Below are 10101 nucleotides of genomic sequence, written 5' to 3' on the forward strand. Positions count from 1 at the left end.
TCTTTATATTAAACCATCTTTGCATACCAGGGATGAAGCCTACTTAGTCAGGGTGAATGATTGTTTTGATGTGTTCTTGGATTCGGTTTTCAAGGATTTTGTTGAATATTTTTGCATCAATGTTCATAAGTGAGATTGGTCTGAAGTGCTCTTTCCCTGTAGGGTCTTTGTGTGGTTTAGGAACAAGGGTTATTTTAGCCGCAAAAAATGTGTTAGGTAGTATTCCATCTGATTCTATCATGTGGAATAGTTTGGAGAGCATTGCTGTTATGTCCGCAATGAATGTCTGATAAAATTCTGCACTGAACCTGTCTGGACCTGGGCTTGTTTTGGTTGGGAGGCTTTTGATGACTTCTATTTCTTTAGGTGTTATGGGATTATTTAGATTGTTTCTCTGGTCCTGGTTTAACTTTAGGATCTTTTATCTGTCTAGGAATTCATCCATTCCCTCCAGATTTTCCAACTTTGTGGAGTATAGGCTTTTGTAGTAGGATCTGATGATTTCTTGAATTTCCTCTGTTTCAGTTGTTATGTCTCCACTTTCCTTTCTGATTTTGTTAATTTGTATACTCTCTCTTTGCTCTCTAGTTAGTTTGGCTAGGGGTTAATCAATCTTGTTGAATTTCTCAAAGAACCAACTCTTGGTTTTGTTGATTCTTTCAATGGTTCCTTTTGTTTCTATTTGGTCTATTTCTGCCCTAATATTGATTATTTCTTGCTGTCTGCTCCTCTTATGTGTATTTCCTTCATTTTGTTCTAGAGCTTTTAGCTGTGCTGTCAAGTTGCTGATGTATGCTCTCTCCAGTTTCTTTTTGGAAGTGCTCAGGGCTATGAGTTTTCCTCTCAGTACTGCTTTCTTTTCATCCCATAGCTTTGGGTATGTTGTGTTTTTGTTTTCATTGAATTCTAGAAAATCCTTAATTTCTTACTTTATTTCTTCTTTGACCCTGCTATGGTCTAACAGAGCATTGCTTAGTTTCCATTTATGTGGGCTTTTTGTTGTCTCTGTTTTTGTTAAAGACCATGCTTAAACAATGGTGATCTGAGAGGATGAATGGGAGTATTTCAATCTTCTTATATTGATTGAGGCTCGTTCTGTATCCAATTTTGCGGTCAATTTTTGAGAAGGCGTCATGGTGTGCTGAGAGGAGGTGTATTCTTTTACTTTAGGATGATATGTTCTATACATATCTATTAATACCAGGTGGTTCATAGTCTCTATTAGTTTTACAGTATCCATGTTCTGTTTCTGCTTCCATGATCTGTCCATTGGTGAGAGTGGGGTATTAAAGTCTCCCACTATTATTGTGTGGGGTGAAATGTATTTTTTGTGCTTTAGTAGGGTTTCTTTTATGAATGTGGGTGGTTTTGTATTTGGAGCACATATGTTCTCCGGACATATTTCCCCTGTAATGAGTAAAAAGTGTCCTTCCTTATCTTTTTTGATAACTTTTGTTTGGAGATTTACTTTATTCGATATTAGAATAGCCACTCCAGCTTACTTATTGGGTTTGTTTGTTTGGAAGTTTTTTTCCCAACCTTTTACTCTGAGATAGTGTCTGTCTTTGTCTCTGAGATGAGTTTCCTGTATGCAGCAAAAGGCTGGATTTTGTTTATGTATCCAGACTGATAGCCTATGTCTCTTATTGGGGAGTTGAGTCCATTTATGTTAATAGATATTAAGGAATAGTTGTTTCTGTTTCCTGCTATTATTGCTTTTGAAGGTTGTGTTGTGTCTGTGTCTCTTTCTTCTTTTGGTTTTCTTGCTTAGTAGTTTTCTTGGTTTTACTAGGATGTAGCTCCCCTCATTGTATTGGTATTTCCACCTATAATTTGCTGTGTTTGTGGTCAGATATTGGGTAAATTTAGATTTGTCTTGAAATATCTTTGTCTCTCCATCTATGGTGATTGATAGTTTTGCTGGGTTTTGCAGCTTGGGCTGGCACCTGTGCTCTCTTAGGGTCTGCATGATGTCTGTCCAGGCTCTTCTAGCTTTTATAGTCTCTGTCGAGAAATCGGGTGTGATTCTTCTGATTGGTCTGCCTTTATATGTTACCTGACCTTTTTCCCTTACTGCTTTTAGTATTCTTTCTTTGCTTTGGGCACTTGGTGTTTTGACTATTATATGTCAGGAGTATTTTCTTTTCTGGTCCAACCTATTTGGAGTTTTGAAGTCTACTTTTATGTTCCTGGTCATGACAGTCTTAAGGGTAGGGAAGTTTTCTTGTACAATTTTGTTGAAGATATTTACTGTGCTCCTTAGTTGATATTCTTTTCCCTTTTCTATTCCTATTATCCTTAGGTTTGGTCTTCTCATTGTGTCCTGGATCTCCTGGACATTTTGGGTTAGGAGCTTTTTGTTTTTTGCATCTTCTCTGGCTGTTTTGTTTATGTTTACAATGTTGTCTTCTGCTCCCGAGATTCTCTCTTCCTTCTCTTGTAGTCTATTGGAAATGCTTGCTTCTGTGACTCCTGATTTCTTTTTGAGGTGTTCTACCTCTAGGATTATTTCTTTTAGTGTTTTCTTTATTGTTTCAATTTCTGTTTTAAATTCCTTTTTCCATTCCTTCATCTCTTTGGTTGTGTTTTCCACTAGTTCTTTGAGTTCTTTGAGTGTTTTTCTTGCTTCCTTTTTAAAAGCTTCTGAATCTTTTTGCTTTTCCTCCCATTCTTGTTTAAGTATCTCTATCAGCATCTTGAGGTATGACTTCAGGTCTGCATCTTCTTTTTCTGGAGTGTTTGACATTCCAATGTTTTCTGTGTTGGGAGAGCTGGGTAGTGGTGTTGCCAGGTTGTCTTGGTTTCCTTGGAACATGCTCATTTGCTTTCCTCTTGCCATCTTGTTGTCAGTGATATTTTCTTGCCTTTTCCTTGTACCTGATCTGTGTCTGTTGATCTCCATTTGTCCAGGTGGTGGATGGTCTGAGCCCTGGTCTGTGCCCCAAAGCCGCCAGTTGGGAACAGAGGTCCCAATGCTGGGTGACTGGTCCCTGGATCAGGCAGGGCAGGGGTGCGCTTTCTGTGCGCACTCGGCAGAGATCTCTCTGCTTCCTGCCTATCAGATCCCCTTCTCACCAGTCTTTAAACCTTTGGGAACTTCTGGTCCACGTAGCAGATGGGCCGAGCCCTGTTCTGTGCCCCAAAGCAGCTGGGTGGGAACAGAGGTCCCAATGCTGGGTTCCTGGTCCCTGGCTCAGGCAGGGCAGGTGCATGCTTTTCGTGTACATTAGGCAGAGATCTCTCTGCCCCCTGGCTGTTGGATCTCCTTCTCACCAGGCCTTATCCTTTGGGAACTGCTGGTCCAGGTGGCAGATGGGTGCTTTTAGTCCTTTCTATGTGGCTTTCTACTTAAGCTGATTTCTCTGAGTTGATAAGTGATTTGAATCAATGTAATAGACAACACTTGTACTGGAAAGTACCTAAGTGAATTATGTATCTTATTTTTTTGCAAGGCTGTGTCGATTTTCTTATCGGACAACTTATGTATTTATATTTCTGATATTATTCTCTTTCCCAGTTTCTCCTCTGGAATGCTCAATCCCTTAACTTCTCTTCCATACTTCTATGAGAGTGTTCCCCCTCCCACCTACACTAAGGCATAAAGCCTTCACAGGACCAAGGGCCTTTTGCCCTATTCATGCCAGACACTGTTATTCTCTGGGACATATGCAGCTGGAGTCATGGGTACTCTTCGGTTGGTGGTTTAGTTCCAAGGAGCTCTGGGAGTCTGGTTGTTTGATATTGTTGTTCTTCCTATGGAGTTTCAAACGCTTTCAGCTCCTTCAGTCTTTCTCTAACTTATCCATTAGGGTCCCTGTGCTCGATCCAATGTTTGGATATAAATATATATCTGTATTTGTCAGGCTCTGGCAGACTCTCTCGGAAGACAGCTATACAGAGCTTCTGTCAACAAGTACTTCCTGGCATCCCCAATAGTGTCTGTTTTGGTGTCTGTATATGGGGTGGTTCTGGATGGCCTTTTCCTTCAGTCTCTGTTTTACATTTTGTCTCCATATTTCCTTTAGACAATTGCTATTCTAGGTTAAAAGTATGTTTCTTAGATGGCATCCTCATTGTGAGAGAGATGTCAAGAAGATCTATATAAGAGTTTACTTTCCAATATTGTTTCTATAATAATAGCTATAGAATAACTGTGTGTGGAATTCTGGTTCCTGGATAATTAATTGCACATAGATTACTCTTTTTATCAGTATAAGAAAATAGGACCTGAATGGATCTTTAAAAATGACATTTTCTCTGAGCTGAACAACAACCTCATTCTTCCTGAGGTTTTGTATATTTCCAAGAGTGGTTTTATCAGTCTAAGACCTCAAAACTCCTTTTTATATTTAAAATTAGCTTTATAAATTGGAACCTAGAAAATAATCATCAGTGCTATAATTCTCTTCAATAAAGACCAGATATTTCAATAGAAAAAATGTGTGTGCCCAAAGTGTTTCCAAGGGAAATAATGCATAAAATTAAATTAATGGCAGTTGTGAGGCCCTGGGAGAGCATCTCTATCCATGTTCCTTTTAAATTCAGTGAATAGTTTCATAGTCTCTTCCTAACCTTGTTGCTTTCTTTCCTTACCTTTACTCTGTCAGTTACAATCTTTGTTCTGTTCATTTATACATCTTTTAGACATCTTTCAGGACTCAAATAGGTAGAAGAGATCTTTCTTTTCTGACTTAACTATCAAAATCCACTGTCAAGAAGATTTATTTGAAATTAATTATTTTCAACTTTGTTTAACACACTTTCCTCAGATGAGAGCTATCACCTTCTGCTGTCATTGTATAGTTATGTTAGGAACTAATAAAAATTATTCCGGGAAAGGCGGCTCATACAGGCTGAGCAACTGTGACCTGGAACAGATCTTAGGAACTTCTGTTCCCACCCGGAGACGACTTCAGGACGCAGAGCAGAGCCTGGCCCAACTGCCAGCCGGAAAGGCGGCTGGTACAGGCTGAGCAACTGGTGAGTGGGAGACCTAGGCTGCGGGGGAGCAGAGGGATCTCTGTGGAGTGCACACAAAAAGGGCACCCCCTCCCCTGACCTGCCCTGTCCTCCCCGATCCAGTGACCGGGAACAGATCTTAGGAACTTCTGTTCCCACCCGGAGACGACTTCAGGAAACAGAGCAGAGCCTGGCCCAACAGCCAGCCGGAAAGGTGGCTCTAACATGCTGAGCAACTGGTGAGTGGGAGACCTAGACTGCGGGGGAGCAGAGGGATCTCTGCAGAGTGCACACGAAAAGGGAACCACCTGCCCTGACCTGCCCTCTCCTCCCCGATCCAGTGACCGGGAACAGATCTTAGGAATTTCTGTTCCCACCCTGAGACGACTTCAGGACACAGAGCAGAGCCTGGCCCACCTGCCAGCCGGAAAGGTGGCTCGGAGATGCTGAGCATCTGTGATCAGGAACAGATCTTAGGAACTTCTGTTCCCACCCGGAGGCAACTTCAGTACGCAGAGCGGAGCCTGGCCCAGCTGCCACCTGGAACCTGGGCTGCCGGGAGTAGAGAGCTCTCTGCGGAGTGCACACCGAAAGTGTACCAGGGACACAGACACAAAGGAAAGGCAAGAACATATCACTGACAACAAAATGGCAAGAGGAAAGAGAAAGAGTATATCCCAAGGAAACCAAGACAATCTAGCAACACCAGAACCCAGCTCTCCCATAGTAGCAAACATCGGAATTCCAAACACTCCAGAGAAAGAAGACCCAGACATGAAATCATGCCTCAAGACGCTGATAGAGTTACTTAAACAAGAAAGGGAGGAAAAGCAAAAAGATTTAGAAGCTTTTAAAGAAGAAACAAGAAAAACACTCAAAGAAATAAAAGAATGAGACAAAAACAGAACCAAAGAAATAAAGGAATGGAAGAGGGAAATTAAAACAGAAATTGACACAATAAAGAAAGCGCTAAAAAAGAGATAACCCTAGAGTCAGAACACCAAAAAAAGAAATCAGGAGTCACAGAAGCAAGCATTTCCAACAGATTACAAGAGATTGAGGAGAGAATCTCGGGGACAGAAGACAACATTGCAAACATAGACAAAAGAGCCAGAGAAGATGCAAAAAACAAAAAGCTCCGAACCCAAAATGTCCAGGAAATACAAGACACAATGAGAAGACCGAACCTAAGGATAATAGGAATAGAAGAGGGAGAAGAGTATCAACTAAGAGGCACAGTAAATATCTTCAACAAAATCATAGAAGAAAACTTCCCTACCCTCAAGAATGAGATGACCACGAGCATAAAAGAAGCCTTCAGAACTCCAAATAGGTTGGACCAGAAAAGAAATACCTCCCGACACATAATAGTAAAAATATCAAGTGCCCAAAGTAAAGAAAGAATACTAAAAGCAGTAAGGGAAAGAGGTCAGGTAACATATAAAGGCAGACCAATCAGACTCACACCCGATTTCTCAACAGAGACTATGAAAGCTAGAAGAGCCTGCACAGACATCATGCACTCCTTAAGAGAGCACAAGTGCCAGCCCAAGCTGCTATACCCAGCAAAACTATCAATCACCATCGATGGAGAGACAAAGATATTTCAAGACAAATCAAAATTCACACAATATATGACCACAAACCCAGCACTACAACGAATTATAGGTGGAAAACCCAACAAAGAGGGAAAATACAGCCTAGTAAAAACAAGAAAACTCCTAAACAAGAAAACTAAAAGAAGAAAAAAGCACAGACACAACTCAACCCAAAAAAGCAAAAATGGCAAGAAACAGAAACAATTATTCCTTGATATCTATTAACATAAATGGTGTCAACTCCCCAATAAAGAGACATAGACTATCAGACTGAATACATTAACAAAATCCAGCCTTTTACTGCATACAGGAAACTCATTTCAGAGATATAGATAGACACTATCTCAGAGTAAAAGGGTGAGAAAAAAACTTCCAAGCAAACGGCTCCAAGAAGCAAGCTGGAGTGGCTATTCTAATATCGAATAAAGTAAACTTCCCACCAAAAGTTATCAAAAAAAATTAGAAGGACACTTTTTACTCATTACTGGGGAAATCAGTCAGGAGGAACTCTCAATCCTTAACATATATGCTCCAAATAAAAAATCACCCACATTCATAAAAGAAACTCTACTAAAGCTCAAAAAATACATTTCACCACACACAATAATAGTGGGAGACTTTAACACCCCACTCTCACCAATGGACAGATCAGGGAAACAGAAACTGAACAAGGACACTGCAAAACTAGCAGAGACTTTGAACCAACTAGAATTAATAGATATATACAGAACATACTATCCTAAAGTAAAAGAATACACCTTCTTCTCACCACCCCATGGCACCTTCTCGAAAATTGACCACATAATTGGACACCGAACGAGCCTTCATCGTATAAGAAGATTAAAATACTCCCATGCATCCTCTCAGATCACCATGGTCTACCGCTGGTCTTTAACAACAACAAAGACAACAAAATGCCCACATACACATGGAAACTAAACAACGCTCTGTTAAAGGATAGCGGGGTCAAAGAAGAAATAAAGAAAGAAATTAAGAACTTTCTAGAATTCAACGAAAATGATAACACAACATACCCAAACCTATGGGATGCAATGAAAGCAGTATTGAGAGGAAAACTCATTGCCCTAAGTGCTTCCAAGAAGAAACTGGAGAGAGCTCACATCAGCAACCTGACAGCACAGCTAAAAGCCCTAGAACAAAAGGAAGCAGATATACCCAAAAAGAGTAGACAGCAAGAAATAATCAAAATTAGGGCAGAAATAGACCAAATAGAAACAAAAAAAACCGTTGAAAAAATCAACAAAACAAAGAGTTGGTTCTTTGAGAAAATCAACAAGATTGATAAACCCCTAGCCAGACTAACTAAAGGGCAAAGAGAGAGTATCCAAATTAAGAAAATCAGAAAGGAAAGTGGTGACATAACAACTGAAACTAAGGAAATTCAAGAAATCATCAGATCCTACTACAAAAACTTATACTCCACAAAATTAGAAAATCTGGAGGAAATGGACAAATTCCTAGACAGATACAAGGACCCAAAGTTGAACCAGGACCAAATAAACCATCTAAATAACCCTATAACACCTAAAGAAATAGAAGAAGTCATCAAAAGCCTCCCAACCAAAAAAAGCCCAGGTCCAGACAGGTTCAGTGCAGAATTTTATCAGACATTTATTGGGGATATAACACCAATATTCGCCAAACTATTCCAAAAGATAGAATCAGATGGAATATTACCCAACTCATTTTTTGAGGCTACAATAACCCTCGTACCTAAGCCACACAAAGACCCTACAAGGAAAGAGAACTTCAGACCAATCTCACTTATGAACATTGATGCAAAAATACTCAACAAAATCCTTGCAAACCAAATCCAAGAACACATCAAAACGATCATTCATCATGTCAAGTAGGCTTCATCCCTGGGATGCAGGGATGGTTTAATATAAGGAAATCTATCAATGTAATCCACAATATAAACAAACTTAAAGACCAAAATCACATGGTCATCTCACTAGATGCTGAGAAAGCATTTGACAAAATCCAACACCCCTTCATGTTAAAAGTCCTGGAAAGAACAGGAATCCAAGGCCCATATTTAAACATAATAAAAGCAATATACAGCAAACCAACAGCCTACATCAAACTTAATGGCAAGAAACTTGAAGCAATCTCACTAAAATCAGGGACTCGACAAGCTGCCCACTCTCTCCCTTCCTATTCAACATAGTACTGGAAGTCCTGGCTGGAGCAATTAGACAGCAAAAAGAGATCAAGGGGATACAAATCAAAAAGGAAGAGATAAAAACATCACTCTTTGCTGATGACATGATAGTGTACTTGAGTGACCCCAAAAATTCCACCAGAGAACTCCTACAGCTGATAAACAAGTTCAGCAAAGTGGCCGGATACAAAATTAACTAAAACAAATCAGTAGCCTTCCTATACTCAAAGGACAAACATGTGGAGAAAGAAATTAGGGAAAAGGTACCCTTCACAATAGTTACAAAGCTACGAAATACCTTGGTGTGACTCTAAGAAGTGAAGGACCTGTATGACAAGAACTTCAAACCTCTAAAGAAAGAAATTGAGGAGGATCTCAGAAAATGGAAAGATCTCCCATGCTCATGGATTGGAAAGATCAACATCTTAAAAATGGCCATCCTACCACAAGCAATCTACAGTTTCAATGCAATTCCCATCAAAATTCCAACCCAGTTTTCATGGAATTGGAAAGATCAATGTGCAATTTCATATGGAATAACAAAAGACCTAGAATAGCAAAATCCATCCTCAACAACAAAAAAACATCTGCAGGAATCACTATCCCTGACCTCAAGCTATATTACAAGGCAATTGTGCTGAAAACTGCATGGTACTGGTACAGAAATAGGCAAGTGGATCAATGGAATAGAATAGAAGATCCAGAAATGAGCCCTCATGTATATGGTCACCTGATTTTTGACAAAGGGGCAGTAAACATTCAATGGAAAAAGGACAGCCTATTCAACAAATGGTGCTGGTCCAACTGGCACTCAACATGCAAAAGAATGAAAATAGACCCGTTCTTATCTCCTTGTACAAAGCTCAAGTGTAAGTGGATTAAAGATCTCCACATTAAACCAGATACACTGGAACTATTAGATGAGAAAATAGGAAAAACCTTAGAACACATAGGCACAGGAGAAAATTTCCTGAACAAAACACCAATGGCTCAAGCTCTAAGGTCAAAGATTAACAAATGGGACTTAATGAGATTGCAAAGTTTCTGTAAGGCTAAGGACATTGTCAAGAAAACAAAACGGCAACAAACAGAATGGGAAAAGATCTTTACAAACACCACATCAGATAGAGGCCTAATATCCAAGGTGTACAAGGAACTCAAAAAGCTAGACACCAGAGAATCAAATAACCCTATTAAAAATGGGGTACAGCGCTAAACAAATCATTTTCAGTTGAGAAACACCAAATGGCCGAAAAACATCTGAGGAAGTGCTCCACATCCTTAGCCATCAGGGAAATGCAAATCAAAACAACCCTAAGATTCCACCTCACACCAGTCAGATTGGCCAAGATCCAAAAC

The sequence above is a fragment of the Micromys minutus genome, assembly GCF_963924665.1.
Source record: "Micromys minutus genome assembly, chromosome: 5".
Lineage (NCBI taxonomy): Eukaryota > Metazoa > Chordata > Mammalia > Rodentia > Muridae > Micromys > Micromys minutus.